Source organism: Falco punctatus (genome assembly GCF_963210335.1).
Source record: "Falco punctatus genome assembly, chromosome: 1".
Taxonomy (NCBI): Eukaryota; Metazoa; Chordata; class Aves; order Falconiformes; family Falconidae; genus Falco; species Falco punctatus.
Genome location: NC_137580.1, coordinates 54,611,499 through 54,623,903, shown reverse-complemented (window position 1 = coordinate 54,623,903; position 12,405 = coordinate 54,611,499). Strand labels below are relative to the sequence as shown.

The window sequence follows — 12,405 nt, the reverse complement described above, 5'->3', positions numbered from 1 at the left end:
GTGTATCATCTGAGTCATTAGTGCTGGCAGTGCTCCTGACCTGTCGCATGTGCTGGATGTGACATCTTTCAATTAAGTTTAAAGTCATGGTGGAAGATGGGCATAGTTTCGTATCACTTTTTTGTATCACTGCTCCAAAATTAATGTTTTAAAAGCTGTTGCTGACAGCAGCTGTTAAAGGGTGTCCGTCCATCTTCTTCAAGCTATTACAACATGCCTTTTCCTCCTCCTTGGCACCATTGTGGCCCCCTGTCCAAGCTGGTCAGTTTGAGAACCCAGCTGAAAACTAACCCCTCAAAGAAGATGCATCCTTGTGACAGTGTCACTGTGATGAGGCAGCTAAGCCAGTCTAAAGGCCAGCTGCTGCTGAAAGGGATAGTTGGCTTAAATCAGTGTAGATGTAAAACTGTACCATTGCATGAAGCGTTTCACTCTGCTGGCTGGGGAACAGCAACTTTGACTTTTACTTTTTGCAGTTAAAGGTACATGAAATGATTCCGTAAGCTGAGGTGAACACTGCCTGTTCGTACTCAGTTTAACCTATTGAGTCCAGGACTTTGTATTCCATTTAAGTTCTGCCTGCATAAAGTTAAAGACAGTTCCAGCTCTTGTTTATGCATATTTCGAGTTTATACTGTGCTTAATAGCAATACTAAATTTCACTGTTGCTTTTGACTGTGGGAATAAGTTGATTTTAAATGAAGACTCTGACTTGGCTGGCCTTGCAGGCATCTAAAATGTTTACTGTGTTTAACTACATGCATACCTACATGTATGTATGTACACACAGACACTCATACTTACATTTCTAAAGGAGTCTTGGAGCTACTAGTTCTCCCCCAGTAGCTCTGAGCAGTCAGCTTCCTGGGCAGGTAAACTGGAAATGATGGGAATTGCTGCTCTTGGCTTCTGTGGACTTCAGCTGAGGTTGCGCATGTTCACTTGTCATACTGCCTTCTAGCAACTTCTGGCATCACTTATGTTTTGAAGAGTCTGGTAGAGAGTTTTAATGTTGTGACTTTCAGGTGGTCCCACTTCGGCTGTCTGTGTTTGACTGAGGTGTAACTGGTCAGTGATTTTGTTCCTAGAGTGCGAACTCAGCACTTGGAGGTGGTGTATGTGTGGAAAAATATTTGTAAACTCCCAAAGAGTTTTGAATTTTATTTTTCAGTTGTGGCATACACCTCGGTCTAGGTTCAGTGAAATTAGTGGCTAAAATCCCATTGATTTACTGGAGGCTTCCTCAAGACTTCTCCATCAGTACTTAGTTCAATTTGTTCTATTACATGCTTTGCTTCTTGTTGTAGACCACATTCTTTTTAATTTTTAATTTCATAATACTTTGCATTTTTTGTCACAGTTTAGCCAGAGTGGATCAATACACAGACAGCTCCAGAACTTTCCTGTCCAAGCCAGCATCACTCTCGAGTTTCTAGTCATTATTAGTACTCATTTAAGAAGCCATCAAGCCCCACTGTCTCTGTTGAAGAGGTTACATTTTTTTTTTGCTGTATTGATTAACTTAACTGTTTTGAGTAAATTTGACTGCCTGTGGCTACTGCTGACTCTAGATTCCTGCAGTACCTCCAAGCAAAATGCTAAACATAGCTGGCATTCTTGGTACAGCATAAGTGGGTGTGTTGAGAATTCAGGGGCACTGGGACAAAGCACTGCAATGCCTATCCAGGATCCAGGGCAATCTTTTTCTTGTTTGTGGTGGGGGGTGATGTCTCATTCTATGGTAAATTCCATTTGGGAGTGTAGTGTTGAGCGATGAGATCCCTCTTGCTGTGGTGATGTTTGATGCCCCTTGGTTTCTTACTGGCAAGGATGGTTCTGCATGAGTTGGAAAAAATTCAGCGTACTGGGGGAAAATAATTTAATCTAATTCTCTGGAATCAAGGCCTTAGTTAAAGCAAGGAGATGGCAGGAAGTTTTAATTCATACCCAGAAATGACAGAGGTATAACTGAGCTAAGGTGAGAGAACGTTAATTTTGATGTTAAATGGTGTTTTTTTTAAGGTAAATTTTGTTGCCTCCTTTTAGAGCATCTGCTAACAGCTGCTGTCAGGTCTGTTCTAAGATGGTATTTCAATGAAAATAGTAGCAATGTACAGGGTATATTACTGCTGACTGCAATATTGCAGCAACATACTAATTTCTGTAGTTTGACTTTTTTGTATTGAAGTGTAAATGTAGCCATTTGGCAGTGTAATTATGTGTGATGTCTTGTAGGAAAATTTCCTTTCAATTCAAGATTAAATTAAGAAACTTTTTGATTTAATACAGACATAGCTGCCTCTCTTGTGTACATGTATGAAGTTATTAAAAAAAACCAAAACAAAACCAAGCACAGCATTTGCTAATAAAAATCTACATCTTAAAACCTTTTGAATGGAGAACTTGGGAAGAGCCTAAATGAGCATATTTTGAGCATAGCAATATAGCTATTGATGAATCTACAGGCTATTATTACTTTGTTAAATAAAACACTTTTAAAGCGATTGTCTTTTGAAAAAGCTTCCCAATCAAACAATTTATATCTTTTAATAAATATAATAAAAATCTTGGGGTTTATTTTATGAGCACTTGCCCCATCAGACTTGTGAGACGTGTTTTATTTCTTGGCTGTGTAATCATACTTGAGCAGAAGTTATTACTGAGAATTTTTTTATTTTTTTACGAAGTAGAAATGCTGAGTGGAGTCCTACAGCATGTAGTTCTTTGGATGTGATGTTTTGTCTGCAGTTTGTTGGAAAGGGTTTTTCAAATCAATATTAAGAATATGCTTGTGTGTTGCGGGATAGAATATGGCTAAGTTTAGGAGAATAAACTTTTGAAGCCTGTAGAATGGTTAAGGAAAGCTTTGTATAACTTGAGGCAATGATGTAGTCAACCCTGTGCTGAAGTTAGAGGTCATACTAAGAAAAGTGAGAGGTCATTGGTCCATGCAGGAGCAAATATGTGATACAGGAGTAGCATGTCTGGCATATAAGTACCAAATTTCTTGTCATGTGACAGCCATCCTTGGAGTTTGCTCTTTAAGTGGTTTTCTTCATGACCTTAGCTCGTAGCTTGTGATTTTGTACTTTCTATCTTCCTAATTTCTCTTCAGTGGAAAGCAAATTTTTTCTTGTTGTAGCTAGAATAGTTAATCATCATTTTCTCAGGAGAAACAGCAAGATCTCTTCTACCAGTGGACTCAAGGTGGTTTCAAGAAAGCAAAACAAAACTAAAAGTATATGGATTAGGTAAGAGGTTTTAGCCTCACAGCAGATTTTTATGACACAGTAGGAAGGTGTATGCTTGTTTTTTGAAGAAGATCAGAAAATTAATCTCATTCTTTTTGTGAGGTTATTGCACCAATAATAGATCTCCACATCAGAAGTAGGAAATTGAGAAACTACTGTATAGCACTAGAAGTGCAGTCTTAAGTAAAAAAAAAAAAAAAAATAAAAAAAATTACATATCTATCTCTTGGTAAGAATTGTGAGACCACAGCTGCTCTATTTCTCATCTGTTTTACTTCCTTAAGAGATCAACCCTAGATAGTGAGTCAGCTAGCCAGCAAAGATGGTTAAGAAAGGAATAAACTAAATAAGGATTTATTTTTTTTAATTAACCACTGGCTATTCTGAGCAAGAAATATTCCAAGTACTTGCTTACCCTGTTTTGTTTTAAAAAAAAAAACCAATGAAAACCAACAAAACAGCACCACCATCACCACCCCTCCCCGCCAAAAAAAAACCAAACCCCAAACCAAAACAAAAAAAATAAACCCCAGAAAAAAACCCAACAAAACCCTAAACAATTATATTTGAGGTGATTGAGATGGGACGGGTCTAATAGTTACTTCTGATGGTGATTCTGCCTTAATTCTTCTAAGCATGTATGTAATGATCTATTCCAAACTTTTCATAGGCTTGCATAAGATCTTTTAGTGGGGGGGAAAAGTGCTGTAATATTTTTTTTAACTTTTCCCCCCTCCTCCTCCCCCAACCAGAGTGACAGAGGCTTGTAAGGTGGAGGAGATGATCACTTTTTACAGCTAAGCACCTGTTGAGCAAAAATTTTTGAGTATGTCGCCTGATAAGTATGATTTCTGTTAGTACACACTGCCTAAGTTAAAGGTTCTTCATTGTCTTTTAGCTGGCTTTGAAGCCAAAATTATGGGGTCCTGTAAGAGCATCATTAAAATTGACCATGACTAAAACTGGAGAGAGACTTGAGCCTTTCATTCAGTTTTTTTTTTTAGTGCACTCATTTTAAGTGTGCAGTTCGAGGGTCTGCCTGAGATTTAATGAATGCAACTTGGTCTCCTCCTGGACAGTTTTTTTCCTTTATAGATTTCCTTGTATATATGAAAATAATGTAAAAGAAACAGTATGAAACAACACAGATACGCGACAAAGACACCCTTCTAATGGCATAGTAAATCTGCAGTGTGAGTGGATGCTCAGGCTAATGCGACAGCTGCATGAGGTTCAGCAGTGCTGGCGGAGGGGTTAGCTAAGCAGGATGCTCAAAGGCAGAGAGTGCTAGAGAAGCCAAGTTGGCATTGCTGAGTGCCTTGTCAGGTGATGTGGTAAACTGTGTGCCTTGCCCTGGCATGGTGGGTATCAGGGATGCTCTTAAGACGGAGCACCCTGTTGTGTGCAACATAAGCTGGAAAGTACAGGAGAAAATCAGGAGGGGTTGCAGAGAATTGTACAGTGATAACAGTGTTCAGAATAGGGATGAGTAACTGAAGTAATTTACTGGGAGAGTTTGTACTTGGGGCACAGGTAATAATGCTTTGTAAAAAAAAGGATCTGACACGCCAATTCAGATTATACTTGAGTTTTGCAGTACAATTCTAATAACCTGCTTTCATTCAGACGTGGTTACAAGCTAAGGCTGAGTGTGACTCCATTTTAATTGGTCCTGGTTTAGCTTATGTTTTGTGAAATTACTGTCTTAATGGTGGGCAAGTACATCTCTTGGGAAGTGTGGACAAAGGACTACCTTGTTGGGAAAACGGGCTCTGTTTTGTGGAGTGCTTGAGTTGAACAGAATGATGTAATACTTTAACATAATCTTGTGAGAAGGTCTATTGCATTTCTGTTTGTGTCCCTGTTTCTTCTGTCGTGACTTGTCCTGTTTTGCTGGGTTTGACCTGTTAATATATGTGCAGAACAGGAGATGGAGAGAGAATAACTAAAGAGCATGCTTTGCGCCCTGGAGGGGGAAGGATGACTTAAGCTAAGATGCTGCCTCCATATCCCATGGGTATGATATGTGGTAAAGTGACTGGATCTCCTGCATTATTCATTGCCATGGGCTTCTGCTGTGACGTGGGTGTTTATCACATGAATAGTTGTGCTGTGGGTTGCTGCATAAAAGGTGTGTGTGACCTGAATACTCATCACCCACAGGTCTTTCTCTAAGTGATAGATAAAACCTGGTCTCAAGTATGGTATGTCTGCTAAGAAGTCGAATCATCTGGAGATGTTTTTTACTCCGACAGCTTGTGGAGGAACATCTTTAGTTGCTTCTAACCCTCATGGTTGGTCTCTGTCACATGTATCAGTATGAATTGCCAGGCTATCAATTCCTTCCTTAAAATGTGATGCCTGTGTGAAAATAAGTTTTATTAACATTTGTTTGGAAAATTATTCAGCTAGCTAAGTTGCACCCCATCGTGCTAAGAATGAGATTTTTTTGAGAGAAATTCCAGGCTGCTTTGTTCTCAAATACTGATTCAAGTTTGTTTATTTCTGCTTTTAATTTTTTTTTTTAATTCTTTTTAACTCAGCTGGTTGAGTGTTTTCAAAGCACACTTGTTTTGCTGCTGAAGTGCTAGCAGCAAATTGTGCATTGGGCTTTTGTGAGCTCTAAAGCTTGGGTCAGGAGGGATGAGCAAACACAAGGTACAGCTTGATTGCCATCCACTGGGGGGAAAACATGCTGCAGTGTTATTTGGACTGTACTTAAAGAGTTGCTGTTGAGCGATATGTACCCCTATATGTCAATTGTGCTGCGCTTTTGGCATAATAACCCAGAAACGGTCAGCCTCAGCCCAAGTGTCTGCTCAATTTGCTAATAGCAGCTACTTGTCAGGTTCATGCTGCAAGTCATGATAGCAGTGATGCTGAAAGCTGGAGAGAAGGGGTAGACTTAGGGACAGAAAAGAGGAACACAAGGCTTAGTTGTGCTGCTTGAGTGATGCTTCATGCACTGCAGACCGCCTGCCCTGGAGCGCGGGAGCTGTGTTCAGGATGTTTCTATACTCACTTCCATTGGCTTTTGCACATTGGATGTATGTCTGCTGAGACCTAGCACCAGAACAGCATGTGTCTTACTGGAACAGCTCCTTGACCTGGCTTGCTGATTCACCTTAGAATCATCATAGAATCATTTAGTTTGGAAAAGACCTTTGAGATCATCAAGTCTAACTGTTAACCCAGGACTGCCAAGTCCATCACTAAACCATGAGCACCGCATCTACTTGATATTTAAATACCCCCAGGCTGGTGATTCCAACATCTCCCTGGACAGCCTGTTCCAATGCTTGACCACCCTTTCAGCGAATAAATTTTTCCGAATATCCAATGAAAACCTCCCCTGGCTCAACTTGAGGCCGTTTCCACTTGTGCTGTTACTTGTTACCTGGGGGAAGAGACTGACCCCCACCTCGCGACAGCCCCCTTTCAGGGAGTTGTAGAGAGCAGGAAGAACTCCCTGATCCTCCTCCTCAACACCCCCAGCTCCCTCAGCTGCTCCTCATCAGGCTTGTGCTCCAGCCCCTGCACCAGCTTTGTTGCCCGTCTCTGGACACGCTCCAGCACCTCTGTGACCCTCCTGCAGCGAGGGGCCCAAAGCTGAACGTAGGATTTGAGGTGGGGCCTCACCAGTGCTGAGTACAGGAGGACAGTCACTGCCCAGGTCGTGCTGGGCACAGTGTTTTGGATACAAGCCAGGATGCTGTTGGCCGCCTTGGCCCCCTGGGCACGCTGCCGGCTCACGCTCAGCCAGCCATCAACCAGCACCCCCAGGTCCTTTCCCTCCAGGCAGCTTTCCAGCCACCCTTCCCCAAGCCTGTAGCGTTATGGGGTTGTTGTGGCCCAAGTGCAGGAGCCGGCACGGGGCCTTGTTGAACCTCATACGCTGGCCTTGGCCCATGGATCCAGCCTGTCCAGCTCCCCGTGTGGAGCAGACCCTTCCTAGCCTGAAGCAGATGAATGTTCCCCCCTTCAGCTTGGTGTCCTCTGCAGACCGACTGAGGGTGCACTTGATCCCCTTGTCCAGATGGTTGATAAGGGTATTGAACAGGGCTGGTGGCCCCACTTGTGACTGGTGACCTTAGGAAGCTGAAAATACTCAGCAGTGGATGTGCCAAGTCCACAGGCTCTAAGGGTAGGGTATTTCCGTAAGTTTTTTACTGGTAGGATATTATGATTTACGTGTAACTATAGAAGGACAACACAATCAAAATGGGTTTTTTAGGGTGCACAATCTGACAGGACCAGGTGAGCGGGAGCTGTTGCTGAGCAGTGGGAGATGTTAGCCTCTCTGAGGCTGAACATGAATTCTGCTTCAGCGTCAACCAGTGCTTTTCTTCTGCTTTGGTGTCTGTGCAGCAATGCTCAGCAAGCAGTAAGACTTGAGAAAAGCAGCCAAGGGACCAGTGTAACACCCTGTGGTGTTTGGGAGCAGTCACTGATGACATGGAGGTCTGTGTTGATAATTTGAGGGCGATGGTGGTGAGGATTTGCTAAAATGAAAATACAGATTTGGTCCAGATGGCGTGACAGGAAATTTTCTTACCTCTTCTCCGCCCTACCCCACTCCTCCCCTGCCCAGTCCTTTCTGTACAAAACTTTAAAAGGAAAAACAAACCCCACCTTCCAATATCCACATTGGACATTTCTAATAAAAAGAATCACTGAAATGAAGGGGGCAGACTTGGGTATCGCTCATAAATATGAAGACTTTCTCTCCTCACAGTGTCTTCTGTAGTGATCCCTCGATCAGTGCATGTTGTGGGGAGGCAGAAGCCCCCTGTCCACATTCCTTGTTGGCCCAGGAGGACCCAACCAATCTTCTGTCCTTTCCGGAAGGGTATCCAGAATATGCTTTTTAACCTGGAAGGGGAAGAGTGGGACCCCTCCTTTAAATAACACATAACCAAGTCTCATCAGTTTTGTTGGACTTCTCAGACTTCCTAAAACGTGCATTTCAGTGTTTTAGCCACTAATTGTGAAAGAAATACTACTTCCCTTCAAAATTTTGTGCTTCAAGATTTTGGGAAGGCAAAATGCCATCTAAGTAAGTGATGCTATTTTTCTTTTGGCCTGCTAGGGCGGTAAGTGAATTAATGTGTAAGATGCTTTCTTCTGTGGGTTTGGCAAAAACTGCTGTCAAAGAAAGTAAGATGCAGACACAGGAAGGTAGATGCTAGAAACATCAGAGGATTCTTGAGGCAGGAGAGCAGCCTTCTCCACCCTGTTTTTAATGAGTCTTTTACCTGTCATGATGTTGTAAGAATATCATAATTTGTTGGTTTGTTTTTTCTTTTAAACTATTTCCAGAGTCGTGCCCCTAGAAACCTCAGAACAAAACTCAGCTTCTCCTTTTCTCCTCCTTTCGGAAACCAGCCGCAGCAGCCTGGGTTCTCAGGGTGCTTGTATGAGGCTCACCAGGAGGCTGTCTGATGGAGTGGAGTTAGAAATTGGTAGTGTTCTTTCTTGAAGGAAAGAGAAAAATTTGTCCCTAAAATAAATGACCATGCTGTACTTATTAATTATTGATGTTATGCTAGACTACTACTTTCTTCCATTTTTAAATTGGAGGGAGAGGTAGAAATTTTAATGGAGGAGTATGTGAGATCCTGTGATTCCTGCTTAAAAAGCAATTTAAGGCAGAGTCCTCAGTCTGATAATGTAAATGCAGCATGCCGACATGTCTGTGTGTGCTTAGAGAAAACTGCAGTATGAAAATTGTCGCCAGTTTCATACCGATACCAGTTCACTCATCTCTTTATGATGAATACTGTACATATGTAATATCTTCAACCTCATGCATGAGTTCATAACTGTGCTTCCATTTTAAAAGCACAATAATTTGGAAAACTCTAGTTATTTTTCTCAGAGCCACCAGTTCCCTGCCGACTTTCGTGTTACTGATTTTATACCCTTCTACCCTGCCCAACACAGGCAGGCTTGCAGGCTGTTAGCAATATATAGCCATTACTATAAAGGGTACAGGAGGAGGGCTTCAGCGTGATGTAATCCTTATATTTGTATTCCTTGAAGCAAATAGTTGGGTTTATTTTCCTACAAAACAAGCTTTTGATGTGAAGAAGTAGAAGACTATCTTGCTCTCCTTGGAGGGATGCGCCACCCCCAAGCCCAGGTTGTCTGCTGTCTTCTGGGACCATCCAAGAAGCACTTGCCCCATGGGCAAGGGGGAAGAGTTGGGGAATATTTTTTATTTTTTGGTGTCAGTTTTTAGATTAAGTGGATTTAAATCACAGTAGCTCTGTTTAAGTCAGCAGAAGCACCTGAGAACCTCACTGGTGCAGTTTTTTTCTGATTTAAAGCCAAGAACAGAAATGCAATGCTATTGCTGAGGAACACACTATTTATATGGTGTGTGCTTCATGAAAAAAGTTACTGAAGTTTAAAACCTATTTTGGTGCTGAATGACTCCAGTTGAAATTTGGCAATTGGAAACCTGCCTCTTTCATATTTAACTTAAACCTTGAAGTTCCTTACCAAGAGCAAGGAGTTTGGAAGAGAGAGCAATCAAACTTGCAAACCTCCTTAGCTATTGGCAGGAAGCCACCAGGCACAAGCACAGGCTGCAGCAGAGCAGAAGGAAAAAAGCTGCAGTGATTCCTAGCTTGGTAAATTCCTGCAAAACCTCAAGAAAGTAACTTTGGTCTGAGTTTGGACATTGCAAGTCTGTAGGGAGTCTATCAGGTAGATGTTTGTCTCTGTTTTGAGAAATGACAGAAGCTTTTGTTCTAGCATCTCAGCAGGGTGATTTTTGTTATTTCTAACGGTAATTCTGTGATGCGCCCAAGATCAGGTTGCACGCTGGCATCTGTCAGTTCATTTGTTTCTGAGGCTAGCTGAGGATTGGATCTCAGGTCTGTGTCCCATGAAAATCCAAGTACCTAGGAATGTCAAGCCTACTTTAAGTATTTATTGCCCTGTCTTTGCAAAAGATGGGAATAGAGACTATTTAATTTTTCAAACTTGCACCTAGTATAACCTCACCCAGCCAGTTTATTTCATTAATTGTAACAGTATGTTCCTACTTTGTCATCTGTGGGCGTTAAACATTTGGTAATTCATTTTCTAAGAAGGGTATCAGTGCCTGCATGCTATCTGCCTTCCATTTTACTGCTTTTAATGAAGTCCTAAATGAATTATTCTAGATTGCATAGATCTGGGAGATTGAGCTTGCTGCAGTGTTGGCTGGCTGAGCTTTTCTTTGTAATATTTTTATAAATAGAAAGAAAAAAAATTCCTCTCTTCAAATCTGAGTCGTTTTCAAGTCTGCCAATTTTCAAGGCAGGCAACATAGTAAAAATGTGGGTGGGGAGGTGGACATGTTCAGCAGGATACAAAGGAAGGGAAGACAGGGTGGGGAGAGATTCTCATCTGGGAAATAGAAAATGTTGGGTGTGCAGTAGCACAGTTTTAGGCATTTGTCATCAGTGTTAACATCCCTTTAGATCAGAGGTCAGATGTCTCTTGTTGAAACTTTGTTTTTCAGTTTTCTATCTGCTGTTTTGTTGGAGAGTTTGGTCATTCTTACCTTTGAGACCTCTATTTTGTGTTTCAGCCTTTCCCCTGATCCCAGAACTGGCAGCTGATCCCATTTTAGTTTAGATTGAAAAATTGTCCTGTTTCAGACATAAAATACTTTTTGAGCTGCTGTCTATTTTTTTAATTGAATTAACTACTGTATCTGTTGCAGTTACACTGGACATGGTTTAGAACAAATTAGGTTTCATATGTAGGTTGAAGAGGGTTAATTATAAAAATGGCTGTGCCAGCACAGATGCATCTGTGTTTATCTTGGGAAGAAAGCCCTTAAATTATTTGGAAAAAAGCTAGCATGTATGCCCAGTCTGTGGAGAAGTTTGGGGTCTTAACATTTAACCCAGAAAGTTTTGTTTATATAAAACCTGTGAATCTCAGACAGAAGGAGATCTCTAGTTTTTTGGCTTTACTGGTATGAAGGTGTTAACACAAAGTGTGTTTTCTCTCTCTTCCTCTTTTTTTCTTTTATGTCTCTTGAATGCTGAAAACTGATCATCTGATACAAAAGTCCACAAATGTGCCTGCTAGTTGGGCTAGAATATTAATGAGCATTGTTCTTTTTTCCTCCTGCCCTCTTGAAGAGGTTTTTTTAAAAGTAAAGTTTCATTATTGAAATGAAAATGAGTATATTTTCTTGATTTCTTCAAAAAGCTTTAGATTTAAAAAATATTTTTCATCTGGCATATAAAAACGTCTATTTTCAAGTTTCCAAATTACAAATATGTTTTTTAACAAGAACATTTTTAGCTCACTTGAATGATCTGTTCTTAGTACTTTCTAGGATTTATAGTTCTTGGATTTCTGTTAGAATAAGGACAGGAAAAAATAAATCTCTCTTTTAAAATGGAGTATAGTTTGACTTGATTTACTTGGGTTTTAGCTTTAAGAAAGAAAAAAATATTCTTAAACTCTGCAGCAGATGAGCTTTGTATCTTCAGTTTTCCATATTTATTTTCTCCAGATGGGAGAACAAATATAAAGTTGACTAATATCTTCAATCCTAGAACATAGTTGACTGACAGATCTGCTGCCATTGATGGAGTATGTTCTGATGGGGAGATAACCTTGATTCTGTCACTGTGTGGCAACAATCCCGATACATTTTTCAGTACCAAACCCCATAGCATTAATGTAATCATTTATCAAGGGGTGGAACAGTTAGGGAATGACTGTGATGCAGCATACAGACTTTACAAAAAATAAATTATATATTTGATATCTACAGAACACAAGCATAATTGAAAGGATGATTTTTCATTTTATTTTCTAAACTAGGTTATGAATTTGCTGTTTAGTGGGGACTTTTTCCTGCTTTTTTCTAACTTGGGGCTCATCTCTATCATCTAAGTTAATTTTCTTCATGATATTCAGTGTTAATGCATGGGGAAAACCACAGGTCTGTAATGCAGTGCAGAGAGAGAATTTAAAGCATGCTTTGCAGCGTCTCTTACATACCCAAGCTGTCATAGTCTAACAGCAGCTTGCAGCACCTACCTGCTGTGGGAAGATCCCTGCTCTGTAATATAGGGATCCTCTGTTCTGCTTGTACTTCTCCTGTGTGTGTGTTGTTGAATGCAGATGGTTTTTAAGG

At 40.8% G+C, this 12,405-nt stretch overlaps 1 protein-coding gene across 1 annotated transcript in view; it reads left to right on the top strand.

Annotated features, from left to right (window-relative positions):
• The window catches only part of APBB2 (amyloid beta precursor protein binding family B member 2), a 150,940-nt gene that overhangs the window by 13,844 nt on the left and 124,691 nt on the right, over window positions 1–12,405 (top strand). The window lies entirely within an intron of this gene.